Source organism: Euprymna scolopes, chromosome 23, assembly GCF_053919585.1.
Source record: "Euprymna scolopes isolate OS-2025 chromosome 23, ASM5391958v1, whole genome shotgun sequence".
NCBI lineage: Eukaryota > Metazoa > Mollusca > Cephalopoda > Sepiida > Sepiolidae > Euprymna > Euprymna scolopes.
The window spans coordinates 2,343,827-2,369,526 of NC_136504.1; the positions used below are offsets into that span (position 1 = coordinate 2,343,827).

Below are 25,700 nucleotides of genomic sequence, written 5' to 3' on the forward strand. Positions count from 1 at the left end.
GTTTAGGTTAGGTCTGGTCTACACACGAAAAGCTGAAATTGATTACCGTGTAATGGATTGAGGAGGTGCCCAAAGTGAAAACATAATTGAACACTGTAAAATATATTGTCGTCGTTATTGCGAAAGAAATTTGAAAGAGAAAAAGAGGGGGCAGGAGTAGAAGACGTTGTTGTTGTTGTTGTTGATGATGATGATGATGATGATGATGGGGCGAGGAGAAATAATAAAAGGAAATGAAAGTGGGGCAAGAGTGGAAGATGTTGTTGTTGTTGTTGATGATGATGGTGATGATGATGATGATGATGGGAAGAAATAAGAGAAGACGAAGGTGGAAGATGCTGATGAAAAAGAACGAGAAGAAAAAATAAAAAGAAGGGAAGGAGGAAGGTTAGAAGAGACGAAGATGGAAGACGTTGATGATGAAGAACGAAAAAAAGGAGAATTAAAAATACGATCAAAAAGAATAAGAAGAGAAGGGAGAGGAGGAGGGCAAGCATTAGGAGAAGAAGAGGACTATATTGGACAACGGGGAAGATGAGATGAAGATGAAAAGGGAAAGAAAAGGATGAAAGCAATTAAGAATAGGTGCGAGTGTGCATATGTCTATATATGTGCATGTATGCGTGAGTGTGTGTATGTACATTTGTACGTGTGAACGTATGTGTATTTACATGTACGTGTAAGTATGTGTATATGCTTATATGTAAGTGTAGGTATATGTGTATAATAGTACCTGTGTTGCACACGTAACAACAACTACACAAGCCCATGAAAAGTAAAGAGAAGATATGTATGTACATGTATATATGTGTGTATATGTATGTGCGTGTATGTGTATGCATATGTGTATATATATGTATATATATGTATTTATATATGTATATATATGTATATATATATATATATATATATATATATATAATATAAAAAATTAAAAAGAAATACGGAAAAAAAAAAACGAAAATAAGCCGACAAACCTAGGGTCAATGCTCAAATGCTCATACATACTAAGCTGGCATTTGAAGGGCCACTCGTGGCAGAAGGATAAGTAAACTTAATAAACAAACAATTAAATAAATAGATTACGATAGCCATTAGACGTCGATTTCTCAATATATGCAAATATCGTTAACCTACTTTTCCTAACCGTCAAACATGGACAAAAGAATAAATACATAAGTAAATAAATAAATAAAAATAAAGATAATACTAATAGTCCTTAATAAAATAGAGAAATAACAATGTCTAAAGAAAAGCCGAACCAATGTCCCCCCAACAACCATATCCCCTAACCCAAACACGCCAACAGTCGGCCAAGATCACCCCATCTCGCACATACCCTCCCCTCCTCATTTACAACCTCGCTCTCCACCTCTCCTTCAACTGTCAACCTATGCCAGCTAGTGAGCATTACACGCTTGACCTACATAGACCAGGTCATTCCACTGAAAAAGTAACGACGTAAATAAATTAAACAAATAAATTAATATGCAGCAGCAGAAAAAAGACAACGAAATAAATATAGAAAATACAAAATAAAATACAGATCATGTAAAAAAGAACAAAAAAAATCTAACAAGTTCAACAACCTGGGCCCAACTCTCTTCCTGATCTACATCAATGACCTCCCTAAACACATACTTAAATCATTCGTTGAAATCTATGCTGATGACACGACCATCTACGGCAACACATCAAAGGCTGTAAATGACAAAGTTCTCTCTGATTCTCTCCCTCTGATCTCGAGCGCGTGGTTCAGTGGGGGAAGACGTGGCTGGTTACCTTTAATGCGTCTAAAACCAAACTCCTATCCTTACATAATCAACGCTCTGATCCCCAACTGGCATCAATTGGGATGGGTGGCTCTCGTCGGGGAGAGGCCCCATGTTTTGACAAGCTTCTGGGGTTGACCTTTACTCCTGATCTGAAATGGAACACGTACATCAAGTATGTTGCCAATATCGCTGGAAAGATGGTGGGATCCTTCTACCGCTCCAGAAGATATCTCACTACTGATCCAATTCTCTTTCTATATAAAAGCCAAGTACGTCCAAGGATGGAATACTGTTGCCATATCTGGGCAGGAGCTGCTAAAAACAGACTATCCTGCCTTGACAGAGTACAAAATAGACTTCGTGGCTTAGTGGGGGTTGCCCTTTTCTCTACCCTGCAACCTCTCTCCCACAGAAGAGACGTTGCGAGCGTATCCTTGTTTTATCGTTATTTCCATGGCAGGTGCTCGTCTGAACTCCAATCTCTGGTCCCCCCTCGCCAATCTTTCACGAAAAACACCCGTCTAGCCGAATCCACTGTGAAAAATTTCCCCACTCTTTATCTGTGCCTAAATCAAAACGTGGATTCCATGAACAAAGCTTCTTTCTTAGAACTGCACGCCCGTGGAACTCTGTTCCGTCTGCCTGCTTCCCACCTGACTACAACTTGGATGTCTTCAAGTCCAACGTAAACAAATTCCTAATGAACCGCCTCCTTAAGTAAACACTTCATCAAATCTCCACAATAACGTAATGTACTTGCAATAACCATTATCCTTGAGTGGCTTCCGGGCCTTGATAAGTGGTGATCACTGTGTAAAAAAAAGGAACAGTTAAATTTGCCAAAGTGATCCATATATATATATATATATATATATATATATATATATATATATATATATAAGGCAGTTTCTCGAAAAAGAACGTAAATTGTATTCACCACTAGCGGCGTCGCCACGTCGGCACACACAACATCGAGTCACACACAAAATCGAGTAAACTCAACATCCTCTTACCATCAACGCTTACCTTGTGAACTAGGAGTCTGGGAAATTTCCATATGCACAAAACAATATCACTGGAAAAAAATACCCTAAGAGTAAGAATAATGAGTAAACGTTGGATAAAATTATGGTTAAAGTTATTACGAACTTGCCAGAATTCGAACCTGGAATCTTCTGATCTGTAGTCAGACGCGTTATCCGTTGCACCACAAGTCCTGTCGATATGCCGAAAGATGTTACCGCGACTGTATACAGGCAGTGCTAAGTTACGTTGACATGGGAAGGTAACTTTTTCGACTTGTACGAAACGGCCCAAAAAACCTTATTTCAGGCTTTTTGTGTGACTCGGCGTAGTTTGTTACGAACCATATATAGATAAAGGTAATCTAACGACTCACACTTTTCAGGGAAAAAAACAATTTTTCAATTCGGTGCATCCGTTCGAAAGTTTTATTAGTACACACACACACACACACACACACACACACACACACACACACACACACACACACACACACACACACACATCAATAAATAAACATTTAGAATTTTATTAATAGTATAGATAAACTGTACTGAGTAATATTGCAGCGTTTTTTCGCGAGTAATTAAATTTCACTCTTGTAAAAAGTAGACACGATGGACAAATCCAAAGAAATTATCGTTTGGATTTGTTATCGTTTGGAACAGTAACTACAAAAAACAGAAACTTCAACAGCAGAAAGCTGAAGAAACACAACAGGAAACTAAGTAAAGGTTGGTCCATCAAGAGAAAAATGGAATGATTACTCCTCAAAAGATTGAATAATAAAACTCACACGCAGCGTTTTCGCAAAACACGATATAAAAAACCATGAAGACGTTTACCTGTGTTCCTAAGCAAGACAAAGCGTCCGGCGATTTCTTTAGAAACTATAATAACTTTTTCAACATCAATTTGTGTGGGGACTAAGGAGGAGATTTTGATACACGCTGATAAGATAAAGCGTGTGATGGCTGAATATCAGCGGATTTGGGGGTCACGAAAAATAGCTTAAGCTTAATAAGAATGAACTAATGGATTTTTATGGATGACATGCATCAAACCTTGCAATGTCGACAGATCATGACACGGATACGGAAGCGAGGAAAAGAAAAAGTATTTTCTATGTTGCTTTTAAAAGCAATAGAACCTAGAATAATGGTCTTCTACTTCGTTTTTTTTTGTTCAATTCAACCGGAAAGAAAAACAATGCCAATGAGTCCGCACATGCATGTATCTTCCGTGTGGAAAAATATCATAGTTTTATGAACACACACTGCAATTAATTCGTCCATTTTAAATACTTCTCGTATAAAATCTATACGCAAAAGTGTTATTTAGATAGAACCAAGAGGGGAAACAATGGTATTAAACCAATGCTACCAGGAATTTATTTATTTCAACGTAATCAAAATTATTATCTAAATTTACGCTGGTATATATATATATATATATATATATATATATATATATATATATATATATATATATATATATATATATATAAAGGGGTGATATACATATATATATATTAGATATGGAGGAGTATAAGAAGGCTATAGCAATGCAGGGAACCGGTTGTTGTATTGGTGTGACGTATGGACAAAAAAAAATTGGACCAACAGAAATTATTCTAGCAAATTAATAATAAACTATTACATATTAAAATAATAATTTAATAAACTATTACATATTAAAATAATAATTTAATAAACTATAATTAAAATAATAATTAACTAAAATTGTATGCAATATATTGGTGTAACGTACGAACAAAAATGGACAATCGAAAGAAGGTTTTTTTTTTTTTTAAATTTATTTAACTTCGTACATCCATTTATTTTTCAGGATAATCACAATGCAAATCAGTAAATATGAATTTACTGTTTAATATGACCGGGATGATGGCGGTGTTAATATTTCGCGAACATTATCTCAATTCCAAAGAAATAGAAAGAACCAAAGAATGTCCCTATTGTTAAGCGACGTCGGGTCTGGCCAGCTCGAAATGTGTTGCCAAGGCCGCTGGAAAAATGGTGGGATCTTTCTATCGATCCAGTAGATATCTCACTGCTGATGCAATTCTCTATCTATATAAGAGCCAGGTACGTCCAAGGATGGAATACTGTCGCCACATCTGGGCAGGAGCTGCTAGAAAGGACTTGTCCTGCCTTGATAGAGTTCAAAATAGACTTCGTAGCCTCATAGGGATGTCATTTTCTCTTCCCTGCAACCTCTATCTCACTGAAGAGATGCCGCGAGTTTGTCTCTGATGTATCGTTATTTTTATGGAAAGTGTTCGACTGAGCTTCAGTCTATGGTCCCCCCCTCGCCAAACTTTCACAAGAAACACTCGTCTAGCTGAAAACACTATCAATAATTCCCCCCACTCTTTATCTGTGTTCAAACCTAAACGTAGATTTCATGAACAAAACTTCTTTCTTAGAACTGCACGCCTGTGGAATTGTCTTCCGTTTTCCTGCTTTCCAGCTAACTACAATATGGTTGTCTTCAAGTCTAACGTAAACAAGTTCTTGATGAGCCGTTCCATATAAGTTAACAAATTTACCGAATTGATTACTATATTGTCCAATTTCTACTGTACACTCTTTAACCCTTATCCTCGAGTGGCCTCTTGGCCTTGATAATGTGGTGATGCCTGTGTAAAAAAAAAAAAATTGGAATTACCAAGTGCTGTAATCTTGCCATTGTTACCCGTAATCGTAGATTTTTCTTTATCACTAGACTCAAGCAATACTTAGACTCAGGAGATGTGTGGTTATAGATTGCGCAACCCTTGCTTAACAATTACATTCGCAGATACTCTTAAAAGGTTCATCTATTGTATCTCAAGACTGAAATGAAGCCATAATATAAATATATATATATATATATATATATATATATATATATATATATACTTTTTATTTGTTTTACATAAGTATGTATATGTCGCTACATATTCATAAGCATGTTTCGGTCAGTCAGTTAACTGAAGATTTTTTCATGCAATGCTACTCATACAAAAGCACAGTCCGTAACCTTTCCGTTTACGGATTAAGCTTTTGTATAAGCTATATCGCCTGAAGCGGTCTCTAGTCACTAATAATTGGCTGAGCGAAAAATGCTCATGAATGTGTTGCGACGTATAAATTTTTATGTAAAACGAATAAAAAGTATATCTTGCCCTCCTTGTATGAACCTCTTTAAAATTCATTATTTGTTTCACGTCTAGAAATATTAACCTGGATAACACACACACACACACACACACACACACACACACACACACACACACACACACACACATATATATATTCCAATAGTAAAATGCGCGCATGGAAAGTAATATGGTTAAGCTCAAACATGGAAGAGAAAAGGACAAGATATTATAGTAAAAAATATAATAAATTTATAACTTAAAATATCAAAGCATTAAGAATTGATTATATAATGTTAAATTGAATTAAAAAAATCTTAATGCTGCAACATTTTACGTTATAAATTTATTATACTTTTTATTAGAATATCTTGTCCTTTAAGTTTAACCATATTACTTTTCATGCTCGCATTTTTCTGTTGTACGCCATAATTTTTTCCAGGCTTCCATTAAATTCACTTGTTCTTTGTTAAATTTCAGCCTTTCTTTGCTCCCATAAACATAACATACACATGTGTAATAACAATGTACGGCACTCGTCTGCTTTCAATAAAATCCTCCCAATTATCTTCCTTTCATTCTTTCATTCTGTCTGTTTCAGTTGTTAATTCTCTTTTCGCGAGAGCGGTAAATTAGTAAGAACAGTAGTCGCTGAGGCAACGTGGTTGCTATGGAAACGAGTCATAAAGAACGCCGCTCACCTCCTTATGTTTTTTTTACGGTTTTGAACACCAGTAAATTCATCAAAACTTTTATTTTACTGAACGAGAAGTGATATTTTTTTTCACAATATCGCTGAGAACGTGATCTATAAACTGAAATAAGTGTTTGAAATTTTGTCGAAAAATGAGTGAGCGGTGAAGCATTAAAGCAATTCTTAATGATTAAAACTGCCACTTGACCATATATACAAACATGGGAGTGTTTGAATGATATATATATGAACAAACTCGATATGTTGATATGAACAGGCTTACATGGATATATAGACATATATATGTATGAGCACACACATATGTATACATACACACAATCACACACACACAATATATATATATATATATATATATATATATATATATATATTACTTGTTTATTGTTATATAAACATGCTCACATCCCGCTGCTACAAATAGCCACTTGTTTCAATCAAACAACAGATATCATCAGGCAGCGACTTGACTATTCAAAAGTTCAATGAATAAGTTTATTCATTGAACTTTTGAATAGTCAAGTCGCTGCCTGATGATATCTGTTGTTTGATTGAAACAAGTGGCTATTTGTAGCAGCGGGATGTGAGCATGTTTATATAACAATAAACAAGTATTATCAGCTCTTTTTATTGAGCACTATATAACAACCTCGTTGAATTCATTAGTCCATTACTTTTGAATATAAAAACCCCCGAGTATATATATATATATATATATATATATATATATATATATATATATATATATATATATATATATATATAATATATATATTGGATATTTTATCCTTCACCAGACTATCCATTCATATGAAATCCCTTTTTTCTTCACGCTCTATGACTTAGTTGTAGCTTCATCAAATACTTTTGCAAGCAAAATCCGATTCCGCATTTTGCTAAATCCTACTCTCTGATAAGAAGGAAAGTATTTCTTCGAAACTCAATGGATTAAGGGCTATCCACTTATTAAGTTTTCCCTTTTTTAAATTAAATATGTTTTTAACTCTTTCATATGTATTATTAACTACTTGTTCTTAGAGAGAGAGAGAGATAGAGAGAGAGAGAGAGAGAGAGAGAGAGGGGGAGATACTGAGATAAACAGACATATATAGTAATACAAATACGCATATAAGAACAAATTGGAATGTATTGATAGATAGAAAGAAAGATACACTTTTAGAGAGGTAGAAAAAGAGAACAAAACAAAAAGAAAAAAAGAAAAGAGAAAAGAGAAAAGAGAAAAAGGAAAAGAAAAAGAAAAAGAAAAGAGAAAAAGAAGCAATAATAAATAAATAAAAAAACCGGAATCGAAACTGAGCTTGAAAAGGTCAAGATATCCAAATGCTATGCTGTAAATGCAAATGAGGAAGTATATTAAATGGGTCAAAGGTCGTGGTTGCTGCTACTGATGATGCAAAAAGCGCCACCATTCGTCATCAGCGCATCTCGCACTTAATTAAGTCGCTTTTTTTCTCAGATGATTTATTGATAAAATTTAAATTTAAAATTTCTTTTCCATAAACGTTGAGTTAACCTTAAAAAAGCATAAATATCATCTGATCTCAGATTGGAAGCGTGAAAAAAATGTACAAAACGCAAAAGATTTTAGACGATAATTAATATCGAATTCCTTGTGGTTTTTATTACTTCAGAAGCAACGGAAGAGAAGGTTGATAACTTGGATTTGATTATCCTCAATCGTTATTATAATACGCACGGAAAAATATACATTTGGAAAAAAAGTGAGGATCTAAAACAACTTTTGTAGAGAATTCAGTAAAGTTGTAAGATTTGTTGTTATCTAAAACGTATTGTTGAAAAGAAAAATCTTAAGTATTGAATGTTATTAACTCTTTTATGATCTGGTCGAACTAATTCGTTTAGTCGTAAATAAATATGACAGTATAAATAAAGTGGGAATTGATTCAAACACGCCTTGTACGTATTAGTTCAGTATCTGGGTAGATGTCAGATACCTCAAGATTTCAATTGTCCATTGCTTACATTCAGTATGCCGCCATCTAAAATAAACAATAAATATTTTTTAATTATCTACATCGTAATTCAGGCCATAAAGGGTTAAAGAAATTGTATTGTTTTACAGTGAAGACGCAGTGAAACAAATACAGAGTTTGTGTTATAGTTGTTGTTTTGTAGTTACTAGTCATTTAGTCGATTCCGTGGACACAAAAATCGTAGGTAAAATGTTTTGTTGGTATAAAAGAAATGAGTTTTTTGTTATTACTTTCATTTAAATAAAACATTGTGTGTAGAAAACTTAGAAACGAACATTTTTTAGGTAAAAGGAAAAGGTATTTATTCCATTCGCTTTCACACACAAGTCGCAGACATGTATTTACAACACGACACAATATGTTCTCTCTCTTATAACTTAGTCTCTAGCTTGCTTTTGAGGGGGTAAGGAGGAGATGATATCGCATGCTTATCAAGTGTTTTATTTCCTTTTACTCCCCCTTTTTTTCCTTTGATCTTGATGCCTATATATATATATATATATATATATATATATATATATATATATTTCATTCTGTAACGTTACGCCCACGGCTTAAATGCTGACTTGACAATAACCCGACACGTGAGTCGTCAATATGTGTACATATTTAAATGACGCGACTACATTACAGTTACTCTTGATAAATGATGTACGTTCTATATTTTCTGTTATCTCAGTGATAGAGTTCTTGCTTAATAGGAAACTGAAATGATGGATGAACGCATCAAATTTTGCTGTATTCATTGGAAGTGCCTAATCATCTTCCAAAATAACTGTATCAATAAGCGACGTCGTTTATGTGGCAGGTGCTCGGCTCCCAGACGTTAATATCACATCAAGCAAAACGCTTAGATTAGTTTATAAGCCTAACAATAAGAACATCTGATCAATTATCTAGTAATTTATAGTAAATCCATGCAGACAGTGTTGATCAATGGTTCATATTTGCATTCATCACAATGAATTTATAATACATAATATGAGTTCATCAACGCTTTATTCTCCCATATATTTAAAAGATATCATTCCTTTAACATTAGTAACGACGTTCTAGTTAAATATGTACTAATAAAGTTCACATGCGGAGTAATTCAATGGTTCTTCATAGTCCAATTAAAAAATATAATTAAACAAGAAATGGGCTTCTATTTTATATCCCCCCCATACCTAAGATTATTAGGCTTGAAAACAAGATAAACTTACACACTAACCGAATCCCCCCCTTTTTTTTTAAAGATAATGTGCTTTAGCGACTCTTTTTGTCCATCAGTATATTATGCAACACACAGGTTTTTTGTTGTATTTTCATATAAACGATTAATTCATTCCACGAGGCTGAAAATAAACATTTTCCACTTTGTAGCATTCTTAGTTTACTTCCAAGCTCTTCTACTGAATTAATCGCTTATTTTATGGTTTTATCCATGCAGAAATGAGCGTCAACACTTTCCAAATTAAGATATATATATATATATATATATATATATATATATATATATATATATATATAGTAAGTTATAAAATATATATGGCGATTAAGCTAAACTGAATATTCCGCGTTTCATTCACTCTAGGACTCTTCAGGCTTATGCGCAAATTTTGTGGTTGTTTGTCGTTTTTATATATGCATCTTCTATTGAGATTTTAGTTAGCCAATCAGCTTTCTAGTATCCACCGCGCATAAGCCTGAAGAGTCCTAGAGTGGATGAAACGCGGAATATTCAGTGTAGCTTAATCGCCATATATATTTTATAAATTACTAACTAGCTCTACCTACGTATTGAGCACTTTTGAAGTAAATACTTAAAAGTTTTACGCATAAATTTATACTTTCGTATACTAATTTTATGTGAGTAAACTAAGTAGTTATATATATATATATATATATATATATATATATATATATATATATATATATATAAATATTTTTTGCGGAGTACAAAATTTTATTATGGCTATGTAAAGACCAAATTTAATTTGCAATAACGGTTTATCATTGCAAATCGTGGAATGGTCGCCCCTGATGAGGCATCTGTCCGTCAAGTTGAGACTGCGATTTTGGAAGATCGACGCATTACTATTCGCCAAATAGCCCAAGGTGTCAAGATTAGTACAGGGTCTGTGGAAACTATCATTCATTACCATTTGCATATGCATAAGGTGTCTGCCAGATGGATTCCTAGGTTGCTCACACCATTCCAGAAGTGAGAACGCGTCGAGTGCTCGAGGATGAATTTGGAGATGTGCCAAGAAGATGAGTCAAAGTTTTTCAAAAGACTGATTACACAGGATGAAACCTGGGTCCATCACTATGATCCAGAGACCAAAGCTCAGTCAATGCAGTGGAAGCACTTGGACTCACCACCTCCAAAGAAGGCAAGGGTGCAGCCCTCCGCTGGCAAGGCCATGCTCACAGTCTCCTGGGACCAGGACGGAGTAGTGATGACTGATTTCCTGGCAAAGGGTACCACAATTACAGGAGCCTATTATGCTTCATTTTTGAGGAAGATCAGCAAAGGTACCCTTCTCCTGCAGGACAACGCTCCGGTCCACAACTCGCATGTCGCCAGATGAAAAGCACGGGCGTGTGGTTATGAAATCTCCCCATCCTCCCTACTCTCCTGACCTTGCACCCTCTGACTTAAACCTCTTCCAAGCCATGAAGTTGTTTTTGAAAGGAAAGCGTTTCCCAGAGGATGTAGCCTTGGTTTCTGAATCACGTCGTGGTTGGAGGACCAACCTTGGGTGTTCTACAAAAACGGTCTCCAGTGCTGCATCAAACGATGGGATAAATGCATTACTCTGGATGGTTCTTATGTAGCCAGAGACTAATAACTGTGCCAAGTTTCGTTGCTCTACTGCTATGGGAAGTGGGTCAGGGCATTACTTATTGCACGCCTCTCGTATATATATAAAGATAAGTTGATTATTCCCTTTTTGCATGTGCCTCAACTTAGATTAAATTAAATTTTGTTTTAATTTCCAAAGATAAACTCAATAAAAACCGAGAAAAGTTGTTAATCTCTTCCAGATGTACAATTTATTGCACAAATGTTACACACACACACACACACACACACACACACACACACACACACACACACACACACACACACACACACACACACACACACACACACACACACACACACACGCGCACACGCACACGCACACACACGCACGTACACACACACATGCACACACACACACGCACACACACACTCATATATATATATACATATATATATATATATATATATATATATATATATATAATATATATGCATATATATATGTGTATAACTGACTGAAATCCTATAAATTCCACAAACTTTATGTCTTTTATTGAATGAACACCCACATTTCCCGCCAAAGAAAAGAAAATTCCCCCGTAAAAGACAAGGAACAAAAACTGTAATTTTAATAAATCTCTACTGAACTTCTTTTTTTTTTTTTAAATGAGCAATGACAACTCAAATGCTGACATTTACCATTGGAATTGTTTTAACGGATCACAGTTAGGACTTGCGTTCAAATTCATCACAAAGAAATGCGCCATGATTATTTTTATTAAAAAACAAAACAAAACAAAAACAAATTATTATTTATTTATAAAGTTAGGCCATTTTCCGCACTGACAGCAAGATTTAAACGCCACTTTTTTATGCATAACATTTTTACTTCGTTATCGTTGCATGAAGTATAAAATATGAAAAGACTTATATGCTTTACAAAAACGAATAACTGAAACCATTTCCAATAATTTCCAATAATTACCAATAATTTCCAATAATTTCCAATAATCTTCTCTTATATATATAAATAAAATGAACTCATTTTTTCCCGTCTGATTTTGACATTAATAGGATTAAAAATCAAGATATTTCATGCAAATATAATATGCACAAACGGCAGAACAATATCTGAGGTGTGTTATAGGCTTATTATTTCTCAAATTCCTCGATAATCTTAGATTTCTATACTTTTTCTGCTGAGAAGTCACGGCCAAAATCGGTTAAGATCAATGAAAGTGGTAAAATATTTTCTCTCTAATAAATTCCTCCCCCCCTGCCACCACTTAACACCGTTTGTGGATCGTTCACAAGGAACAGTTGAGAAGAGAACACCAGTTTGGCTTCGTAGTTCTTTCATGTGAAGTTATTTAAAATCACTAAACTAAGCTGCAGTGCTCTGTGGCGTAGTGGTTAGCGTGCTGGACAATTCACATTATATTTTCACGTTCGCGCCGACCTACCGTAGTCGTTTTTTTTTTTTTTTTTTTTCCTAAACAACTGGAATGGACTTTTCTGAACTGTTAACGTTGCAGATGTTTTTTTTTTTTTTTTTCACACTTTATTTTCCTACTTTTACTCATGACTCCGGGTTTGATCCTTCCTACTTACCTACCATAACATTTTTTAAAACTCACCCCCCCGTCCCGGAAACAAACACTCGGGCAACGCCGGGTACCCCCGCTAGTTACCAATACTTTCCAATAATTCCCCGCACTCTTTATTTGTGCCTAAACCTAAACGTAGATTCCATAAACAAAGTTTCTTTCTTAGAACTGGGATTGTGGAACATTCTTTTGTTTCCTTGCTTTCAGCTGACTACAATATGGTTGTCTTCAAGTCCAACATAAACAAATTCTGGATGAGACGCCCCCCTTAAGTCGTACAATTGATCAAATTTTCACTACTCAACAACAACTACGACATGTTCCCTTCGATCACTGTACACTCATTAAACCTTATCCTCGAGAGGCATCCTGGTCTTGATAAGTGGTGAATATTTTGTAAAAAAAAAATAATATAAATAACATATTTTTTAATAATATAATTTTAAAAGCACAATTTTAATAAAATAATTTTCATAATACAATTTAAGTAATATATAATTTTGATACATATTTTTAATAATATTATTTTAATAATAAAATTTTAAAAACTTAATTTTAATAATATGTACTTTAAAAATATAATTTTAATAACATAATTTTGATAAGAAAATTTTAACAATATGATTTTAATAACATAATTTTAAATACATAGTTTTAATTATACAATTTTAATAGCATAATTTGAATAATGTGATCATAATATATGTTTTCAGACTTGTTAGTCGCAATACAAAACAATATTGTAATTAATACCTTTTGAAAAATAGTAAATAACTAACTTAGAAAATTTGATATTTGGAACGTGATAAATATATATACTGCACTATAGATGCTTTGGAAACAAATATAAAGGCATTCATTGAACTTGAACTTAAAAAAATTACATAATTTATATATAAAGATTTCTTTTATTATAAAAAACTTATTCATGAGAAAAAAAGAAAAACTTTAAATCATTACAATTCGTATGAACAAAAAACGTTTCAAGAAAATAAGTAACCTATACGTATATATGTTACATAATGCTGATTTTCTAAAAGTATTGCAGCAGAAACATGTATGCACATATGTAGCCAATAATGTTTGTATATATATAGTATAAGTACAACTGCTTGTCATTGAGCACTTGTTTTGATAAATACCTAATTTCAGTTAATTTACATATAGGAAACTACAAAAATACAATAATTATATACAATCATATATATATATATATATATATATATATATATATATATATATATATATATATATATATATATATATATTGTAAACAATCCAAATGCATCAAGTATATATAAATCACATTCATATCAATTTATTAGGTAGATCAAACAACTTACCAGTGACCGTAATGAAGCTATACAAGCATTTTTTAAAGGGACCAAAGGTGGAAGACGAAACGGAAATCTTTTAAAATTATAAATGTAAAAAAAAAAAAAAAAAAAAAGAAATTACTAATTGTAGATTATTTACAGATCGTTTCAGGGGGAAAACACAACCCCCCCCAACCCCCCCCCAAAACAACACAGATCTCACGCGAATGAAATTGTTGCAATCAATTTGAAATTTTGAATTTTTAATTATTCACAAACGATTAGTATATTTTGAAAGTGCAATCTATTTTCTATTGAGCGTAAATAGATCTGGCAATTAAAAAAATAATTTTTATTTCATGTAAACATTAAAAATGTATACTATATTATTAACAATTACCCATTAACTATCACTGTGGGGTCCCAATTTCGAATCTCGCTAGTTTCAGCCACTCTGATGAGTCGTAGACGACGAAACACGTGTCAGCAGATAATTATATTTTCAAAATAATATATATGTCGCTCCCCATGTGGTGGTACCAAATTGGTTAAAGGGAAAAATATTCCCAACTCGCATTTAGGTAAAAATGAACTTTCGTAAATAATTGGATTCATTCAAAAACGTATCGCATCAACAAAAACAAACACATACTATTAACAAGGTATATATATATATATATATATATATATATATATATATATATATATATATATATATATATAACACGAAGAGATAAGTTGATTACTCTCTCTCTTGCCGCATGTGTGTGACATTAAAATCAATTAAATTTTGTAATTTCAAAAAAAAAAAGAAGAAAATTTAAAAAGAGAGTAAAATGCAATAAAAACCGAGAAATTTGTTAATCTCTTCCAGATGTGAACTATGCAAACACCAAGCAACTCTTCCCCCTTCAATCGCCCGAATCTCTTCGGTGTAGGAACATTCATCTATTTTAGCATGCGGATTGCTGCATGGGTAAAAAAGGGGTTTCGTGGAGGAAGCGGATAGGGTAGCGTGTACGGCTGGTGGCAGAGGAGGATGAGATTAACTCCATCATATTTTTCTTTCGAGTTTTGAAGCGGAAAGTTTTGATATTTCGCAAAAGGTTTCACCAATTTAAAGGGATTGTCTGTAATAGAAAATCAAACGTAGGATAGAGGGGCGTGCACTCACACACACAGACACCCATATACACACACGCGCACACACGTATATACAGAAACACACAGAAACGCACACATATACACACAGATACACGGATGTACACACACATACACAGATACACACAGGCGAATATACACATACCCACACACACACATACACTCAGATGAACACACGTACACACAAATACAAACCCAGACACGCACACATATGTATATAAAGTGAATTAATAGAAGCAATATAATGCAAAGGTGTAACAAATCGAAACAAAATGCAAATCATAACAGAAAACAGTGGAAAAAGCATATTCAACTTTTATTCACACAATATTTTTTATTTCATATTTTTTTTACATTGCCTCATGTTCTTAATTCCGTCTGCCTGCTTCCCACCTGACTACAACTTGGATATGTTCAAGTCCAACGTTAACAAATTCCTAATGAACCGCCCCCTTAAGTAAACACTTCATCAAATCTCCCCACTAACGTAATGTACTTGCAATAACCCTTATCCCTGAGTGGCTTCCGGGTCTTGATAAGTGGTGATCACTGTGTAAAAAAAAAAAAAAATGGTCAAATGGAAAGTCCGTATCGTATTATATTTCGGGAAAATTTTTATGAATCTCTCTCCCTTTTTGAAAGGGACCAAAGGTGGGAGACAAAATGGAACTCTTTTAAAATCACAAAAGTAAAAAAACAAAATTTAAGTAAGAGAGAGAGAGAGAGAGAGAGAGAGAGAGAGAGAGAGAGAGAAGGGCCCCCCGTTCTCTCTCTCTCTCTCTCTCATTATATATATATATATATATATATATATATATATATATATATTAAAAATTATTTTTTATTATATAATAACTGTTTCTTTTACAGCAGCATTGCTTCCAACAATGCCCCCATCAGATACTACTGGGTTCAGGCATGGTTTCGGAGTTGAATCATCATTACCACTAGTCCAGAGCGCCCCAACAGTGTCTCACGATATCCTCAGATTTTGTTGGATTGTTTTCATTCTGTGGGATTGTCAGATCGAAGATTATGCAGATAAAGCCTTACCTTATATTTTCTTTACGTATTTTTTCTTTTCTGACGGAGAAAGTCCAAGATTATCAAGAACGTAGGGGTTGAGTTCGCAATAAAACCCCGGTATCTGACTTCAATAGTTTTATGATACATTCTTCTCGCAGATCTTCATATCTTTCCAACTTACACGGGTGTGCCCAGTGAAAACTTTTATTAAATGAAACCTTTAATTCAGCGACAAAAACTTTTTTTTTATGGAGGTCACCACTTATCAAGGCTCAGAAGCCACTCGAGGATAAGGGTTATTGCGTGTACAGTAATCAATGGGATAGTATCGTAGTAATCGTAAGCATTGGAGATTTCATAAAGCGTCTTACTTAAGGGGCGGTTCATCAAGTATTTGTTTATGTTGGACTTGAAGACATACAAGTTGTAGTCAGGTGGGAAGCAGGCAAACGGAACAGAGTTCCACAGGCGTGTATTTCTAAGAAATAAACTTTGTTCATGGAATCTACGTTTTGATTTAGGAACAGATAAAGAGTGGGGAAAATTATTGACAGTGGTTTCAGCTAGACAGGTGTTTATCGTGAAAGATTGGCGAGGGAAAACCAGAGATTGAAGCTCAGACGAGCACTTGCTATGGAAATAAGGGTAAAAGAAAGACAGGCTCGCAACGTCTCTTCTGTGAGAAAGAGGTTGCAGGGAAGAGAAAAGGGCATCCCTCACTAAGCCACGAAGTCTATTTTGTACTCTGTCAAGGCAGGATAGGCTGTTTTTTTGCAGCTTCTGCCCAGATGTGGCAGCAGTACTCCATCCTTGGACGTACTTGGCTTTTATACAGATAGAGAATTACATCAGTAGTGAGATATATTCTGGAGCGGTAGAACGATCCCACCATCTTTCCAGCGACCTTGGCAACAGACTTGATGTACGTGTTCTATTTCAGATCAGGAGTAAAGGTCAAACCCAGAAGCTTGTCAAAACATGGAGCCCCCAAGACGAGAGCAAGCCATCTCAAATGATGTCAGATGGGGATCAGAGCGTTGATGATGTAAAGACAGGAACTTGGTTTAAGATGACCAGCCACCTCTTCCTCCATTGTACCACGCGCTCAAGATAAGAGGAGAGAGAATCAGAGAGAACTTTGTCATTTACAGCCTTTGATGTGTTGCCGTAGATGGTCGTGTCATCAGCATAGATGTCAACGAATGATTTAAGTATGTGTTTTGGGAGATCATTGATGTAGATCAGGAAGAGAGTTGGGCCCAGGATGGACTCCAGCATTAATACTGTGGGCCTCTGATTTCTACCCACCAACCACTACTCTTATGAGCCTATCAGAGAGAAATGATTTAATGATTGAGAAAACATTTCCAGTTATACCGTAGCTGGAAATCTTGTGAAGTAGGCCCTTATGCCATATCTTATCGAAGGCCTTTGATATGTCAAGAGCAATTGCCCTAGAAAGGGAGCCTTTGTCAAGAGATTCACTAATCCTGTGAGATATAACCGTCAGCACATCTACGGTAGATCTTGCAGAGCGGAAACTATATTGTGTGTCACTAAGAAGGTTGTTTCTGCTGAGGTGGTTGACTATTTCTCTATTTAATATGGATTCCAGCAACTTACTCATAACACACAGGAGACTTATTGGTCTGTACTGAGAGGGAGAGGACTTATCACCTAAATTCTTAAATACAGGGCAAACTGATGAGGTCTTCCAGGGAGTCGGAAAGCACTTCTCCTTAAGGCAACGCTTAAACAGTTTCGTAAGTATGGGAGCAAGTTCTGGTTGAAGTTTTTTTAACACTATAATTGGGATGCCATCAGGGCCAGTTGCTTTACTGGAATCAAGGTTCTTGATTAGCTTGGCGACCTCAGGCACGGATATTTGTATGTTACCTAGCTTGTTCTGTGTTATAGGAGGAAATATGGGGAGTTGATGGCTTTCGTCGCATAGGGTAGAATTAGCTGCAAAGTTCTTTGCAAATAGTTTGTCCTTGTCTGACGCTGACGAGATGACCTCTGGTCTATTGATAATGGTTGGGATAGAACGCACACTTCTGTTCAGGATCCTATTTGTTATTTGCCAAAACTGGTGGGAACCAAGCCGCTGATCAGCTACCTTGGATTTAACAGACTGGGCATATAGCTCTCTTGCATTTTTTATTACTCTTTTACAGTGGCTGCTGGCAGTCCTGAAAGCAGCTTTAGTCTCAGTGCATCTATTACGTTGGTAGCTATGGAAAAAGTGATTTCTGTGCGCGATAGCCTCAGCACATTCTGGGGAGAACCATGGCTGGCTGTTAGGTTTTTGTTGGAATTTTTTAGATGGTATGAATTGGTTTATGCCTACAATTAACCATTCGGTCAGATCTGATACTATAGAGGACACTTCATTTTTAAATATGGAGTGCAGAGGTAAATCAGATATGAATGTACGGAAGCTATCCCAGTCAGCCATAGAGTATCGGTATACAGTACGGTGGAGTGGTACGTCTGGGGGCTTCTTACATTTCGTTTTTATCTTAACTGATACGACGGAGTGGTCGGCGGATCCTAGAGGAGAATGAAAGGAACATGAACATAGCTCAGGGGAAGTTGAGAGAAAAAGATCTAAGAGGTTTGTATATTGACCGGGTCTATCGGGCACACGGGTGGGTTCGCGAAACAATCTGAGTGAGGTCATAAGCAATGGCAAAATCATGACAAAACCTCCCCTCGTCATCTGTCTCATTTGAATGGGTCAGCCATTCCACGTTATGGACGTTGAAGTCACCACAGATGTGGATGTTAGCCGAGGGATATGAAGACAGTAGGTGGTCTATTTTCTCAGATATGCTCTTAAAGATAGTAACTCCGCTGTTGTGGGGCCGATAGAGGGCAAATATAAATGCAGTGGTTTTAGCAAGTGCAACCCTGAAGCGCATATAGGGTAAATTTAGATCTTCTTTAGAGATATCCCTGCCACACGGGAAGCCATCTTTAATATAGGCACATATTCCACGCCCATGGCGATCTTGGGGTCAGATTTAGCTGTTAAGTTAGAGTATCCGTTAATTATGAACTCATCTAGGGAAGTGGTCGGCCCTATTCCAGTTTCACTTAGAAATAATATGTTCGGTTTCGTCTCCTGTAATTGGGTTTCAACCTCTGGAAGGTTGGAACGTAGACCCCTGATGTTGGAGAAGGAGACCTGGTAGTAGGGGTCTTCGTTGGAAGATGGGGTTCTAGGTTTATTCGAGTTTTCATGCATGGTCCAGGTCCACTCACCAAATGGTAATACAGCAGTCCCAGTACTTTGCGCCTGCTGATAGGACAGCCTACTTAGTGGTTAATCCAAGTTTCGGGTCCGTGACTATCAGGCGGATAACGTCAGCCCAGACAAAACGTTTACCTCCAGCACCCTTACTAATGACATGGCCACAAGGACAGACAGAGAGAGAAAAATTTCCGACATCTCAGACTAGTGTTCACCAAGTACTACCGACCTTTAAGCAGCTTTTTCTTCACCCTTTGTCAGAAAAATCACTCATTGAATGAGGACTGAGGGACAAAAAAGGAGAAGCGAGAGTTACTGGAGCTGCCGATAACACATCCACTGTATTATCTACTCTCCATTAAAAAAATGGGGGGTGGAGGGGAATGGGTACAAGTGACTCATTTATATCTAAGTAGTAAGTCCGGTGCTAAGTTATCAATTCAGGACACTTTTGATGATAATCTCCCCTCCCATATAAATGGGTAGAAGTTTGTCGTTATCTATCGAGTTTGAATCATTGGATTTTCACCTTATAATTAATAAAAATCCAATAATTATTAACTTTTATCAATTTGTAAAGTCGACTTAATATTAATTTACATTCGAGTTTAGATAATTATTCAAGGTTTTAATTTAGGAGGTTCGTTTTCATAGGTAACTTTTTCTTTGCTAATGGCAGTGTATTATATTTCGAATGTAATTGAAAATAAGGCTAACTATATTAGATGGTTTGATTGGCTAGCCAGGAAGCAAGTATTTTCAATATAGGCAAGCTTGCAGTAATAGTATATATTAAGTATACTACTTAAATAAAGTCCTAACTTTATCTACTCTAATAGAGAATAATTTCCGGTATTTTTTTTTTTTGATCGTTAGTTTACTTTTTAGCATGGGCGGGTGACGAATAAGACAGGAAAATGGAGACAAATACATAAATAAAACAAGAAAAACAAGTTTAAACAAGGTAACATAAAAAACATTCAGGATGAGTTTTAAAAATACTTAACGTGTTTGCCATAATGTTCCGTCCGCCGTGTTTCTTCTTTTAACTCTTACGTATACTTTGCTTCGTATTTACAGAAATTGTTTCATTCTTTTCTGGATATATATATATATATATATATATATATATATATATATATATATATATATATATATATATATATATATATATATATATTATAAAGGGGGTTAGACCTGGAGTCTAAAAGAGCAAAGTTTATCTTAATGTATTAATACCTTAAAACAACATTGCTCATAGTACTCTAGATAATAAGCTCAATAGGTATATTTATCCTAGAGTTTGGATTTTGATTTTAATTTTGTTTGCTTCTCCTTTTGCAACTGATTCATAATTTATAATACTAAATCGTTATACTCAATATTATACATACATATATATGTGTATGAATATATATTATTTTATAGTAAAATTATATAAAACTGTTTATATATATATAAATTTTTTCTATCCCTATATTTACTCTATAACATTAAGTCAGTTGTATTTTACACCAGACGTAAACACTTATAATTCAAATTAATGTTGTAAGTTCGTGTCATTGAAAATAACGTAATTACAATTTTCAAAATTATTTTTACCTGAAATATTGGCAATATTGTTACATTTATGAATATATACTTAGAAATAACAACAAAAATCTACATCATTGACAAAGAACACATTTCATCATTTTCCAATGTATTTTGGCTTCCAGACAAACAATTACATTTCTTTTATAACATATAAATATTAGCATATTGCTTTCTTAAAAACCATTGCTTCTAGAACAGATGTTTATTTGCTATTTATACGGATAGTTTGAAATGCTGTCTTACTCAATTGTGAGTTGCTGGGAATGCAAATGGCGTAGGGCTTCTTTTAAAGGCTTTTAAAATGCACAACAGAAAACAGAAAAAAACAGTATGCAGAGGAGGCGATACTATACTAGAAAATAATTAACTTTAATCAGTTTCAAAACATTTCGTCTTCTATAGAGTTCAGTTTACAAATTTCTCGCATAAAATATTGAAAACATTATTCATATGTTTGAAAAAGATAAGAAACCACAAGAGAGTAGTTCATGCGAAACTCACACATGATTCGTTACTGTTATTTTTTTTTTACTACAAATTTAATATTTAATTACATAAAAACATAGAATAAAATAACACGCTAATGTAAAATCAATTATTTCTCATGCTTTCTAATTTAAACCACAAAATATGATTATAGCTATTTGGGGTTACTTCCCTTAATGATATGTTTTAAATGACTTCCTTTTGATCACATTAATTCAATTTTGTATCAATAAAAATATTATAGCGTATTTCCGCTTGTGCGTGTTTTTCACATTTGTATTATTTTATTATTATTATTATTATTTATCGCCCATCACATGTACCTGACCAACGCTGGGTAGCTAACTTACTTTACTTATGGTTATGTTGTGGAAGTCTGTATAATATGGAAGGATTTAAATCTTGTATATATTTATGAGTTTCTTTTATCGTCTAGTGTTGCGATTGTATTTGATTGTATATACGTGTGTATATACGTGTGTATATACGTGTGTATATACGTGTATTATACTATTTATTTGCTGTTTCAACCTCTGGCCAATCGGGAAAAATATCTGATCTATCTTGGGTCTTGTCTTAATGAAAAGAAAATGCAATAAAACTTATCCCCAAGAACGACAGAGCCTCGGGTTTTATTTTCGGCAACTTTCATTCAAGAGTGTTCTTTTTTCCTTCTTGGAAAGTTGCACGATGGTTCATCGTTCTTTACATTTGATGGGCGTTGGACCTCTCGCTTTCTCGGGTGCTTCGAACCATTACATCAAATCGGCTTCTCAACTCTAACTCCTAACTCCGACGACACAACTCTAACTGTTTTCTCTCTTACTAATTTCTACGTATCTAAAAAAATACCATCTCCCTCTCTAAATAACATCGTTAATATACGTCACCTGATGTTTTTACATGTCATTATTGATAAGTTGTCAACTACATTTTTAAGTTAAAATTCCTAAATTAATGTAAAAAAATATTTATTCTAAATATTTGGATTATTCTAAAACATATTTTAGTTGGAAAAAACTTTTAGGCTTGAATATTTTTAATAATCATCGATTAGCACACCTTTCAGCGTTGTCCAGTTAATGTACAACATTATTGCGGGATAATATATGATCTATATATGAAATGAAAACGTACTTGAATGTGGATGAGAGCTAGCATACCCTTAAAATTTAATGAGAAAAACTTTTTGAGATTTTCGGTAGAATTCCACCCTAATCATTGCAACTTTTTGTTTTTTTCTCATTTGTATGTTAAGTCCATAAGCAATTGCTCTTGAAGAGAAACTGGGAGATCTGATGTCCTTGATGATTGCATTAAAGTTAAATTTGGATGATGCGTCGTTCATTTCCTCCTTTTGTCACTTTAAATATTCAGTCCTGATCGATATTTCAATTTTTTTAAATTAATAATTAATAGAGGGGGGCGGAGTAGAACTTCCTCTCACAGTAACATCTATCTCTGTACTACCACTCATTATACCAGCGATTAATTTTATTTTGCAGTTTTTCTATGTGACACGGCATTCATACATTTCTAACCAAGAATACAATTTCATCCGTTGTTTCGGTTATTTTTTCCGATTCTCTGATGTTTATGATTGTAAACTGTTAGTTACAGAATATGCATCAGATTTTATCCCTCCCTTTATCTTACAGAAAAGGAAACGCTGTTTTCAGAAATTCATCTACAAGTGTGTTCTGTATTTAGAAATCCATTACTTAAATTTTTTATTTCTAAATTTCTTGATTTTCTTAATTACAGAACAAACAATCGTATTTTAACGACTTCCATTTGCTTCTCCCTTCCACGTTTTATTTTCTTAATATCCCCTATTAGATTTTCAACCTAAAATCGCTAACGATCGCAACTTTTTAATTTTTTTCGAAGATGTTTTTTCGGTCGCCATCTTGAAAAACAACGCATTAAATCTAATTTACGTAAAAATAAAAAAATACATTCTTGGATAGTACGGCGGCAATTAATTTCTATTTGTTATTTTGTACTTAAACAATGCTTTAGTAGAAAAAAGTTCAATCGAGTACCTATGGTGGCACGCTGTCAACGAAAATAAACATGAAATAGAGCGAAGTGTAGTTTGAAATAGGTTAATATTTCAGGGGATGTTGAGAGCGACCGAGTGAGTGAGTGTGTGAGAGAGAGAGAAAGAAAGAGAGAGAGAGAGAGAGAGAGAGAGAGAGAGAGAGAGAGAGAGAGAGAGAGAAAGAAGGATTTTAACAATAGAATATTCTGTTATGCACACTCCGGACAACATTAGATGGGCCTGCCAGCATTATAATATACAATAAGTTTTTCATGCGTTTCTGCAATATTCACAGTGGATTGGAACGTTTAGGTGTTGTTAAAGGTTGGTTATCCTCAACTCTAAAAAACATTTAAGTTTGTTCATTTGTATATACATCCATATACATGTACATATACATGTACATATACATCCATATACATGTACATATATACATATACATATACATATACATCTATATATGTACGTTTATAAAAAAGTGACCCAAAAAGTTACCTTTTTCTAAACTCTCGATAAAACCATTTCAAGTGGTGAGGAGAAGTGCGAAAACAAATAGCAAGCTAGACAATCATTTTAGACATCCCAACCGTTTAAAATGAATCGAAAAAGAAATTCTTTACTCCAAAATAAAAAAAAAGATAAAAAACGATGGATTTTTTAGGTCATCAGAAATAATAATTTATATATGAACAAATTAAATTGGTAGTGCATTTCTATGGTTCTGTAGAAATAGTTTATCTAGTTTATTTAATAGCGAGTTTGAACGCTGGTGAAGCATATTTTATCGTCATTTTTTGATGGAGGATGTACACTAGTGAATAATAATAATAATAATAATAATAATAATAATAATAATAATAATAATAATAATAATTTGAGGGGAGAAAACATTAACCAAACCTCCACTGGATAAGTGCGAGGAGTACTGAGACCTTGGGGATGTTTATTGCCACCCAAATTCTAATGAAGACCAATGGCCGTTGCCAGCAAGAAATCTATGGTAAACGGCTGTTGCGATACCGCAACTTTATTTGCAAAGGTTATTGAAAGAGGTGAAGAGTACTGGATATTTTGGGAGACTTCAGTGAACACCACAGATCGTTGTCGGTGCGTTTTCTCTGATGATGACCTGTGTAAAAACTAGTTACTACTACTACTACTACTACTACTACTACTACTAAAAGATACGGCTTGACTTCTAGTACTAAATACTACTACTGCTAAGTAATACTAATTCTATTATTAATACTACTACTACTAATAAAAAGATAGGCTTTACTACTAAATACTACTACTAATAATAATATTAATAATACTTTTAAGGCTACTAGTAATATTTCTACTACTAATAATACTAATAATAACACTACAGCTAATACTATTATATTACTACTACTGATACTAATAATACTAACACTTCTACTAATACTTCTATAAAAATACTACTACTGTTACTATTATTAATACTGATAATGATAAGTCCCGTTACAAGATTTCGTTTTAAAAATCTGCCTTTTAGTTAAAGGAATGTATGTTCTCATGAAAAATATTTTTGTTCTGTCGACGTTTGAGAAATTTGAAATTTGAAACATCGAAACTTGCGACTTATGAACAAAAAAATAAATAAATATGCGAACTTCTTCAAAATGAGCAACGATTTTGCATCCAGTTTCTGCATGTTTCATGAGTTAAAGAAACCAAAAACCAAAATAGAAATTCCACCAAATGA

General features: G+C 34.2%; 1 protein-coding gene and 1 non-coding gene across 27 annotated transcripts in view; both read right to left on the reverse strand.

Moving 5' to 3' along the window:
* The window catches only part of LOC145245733 (CUGBP Elav-like family member 3-A), a 979,738-nt gene that overhangs the window by 470,524 nt on the left and 483,514 nt on the right, over nt 1-25,700 (reverse strand). The gene's annotated exons all lie outside the window — the stretch shown is intronic.
* Nucleotides 2,920-2,992, reverse strand: Trnac-aca (transfer RNA cysteine (anticodon ACA)). Its single transcript has one exon. It is a non-coding gene; the product is annotated as a tRNA-Cys (tRNA).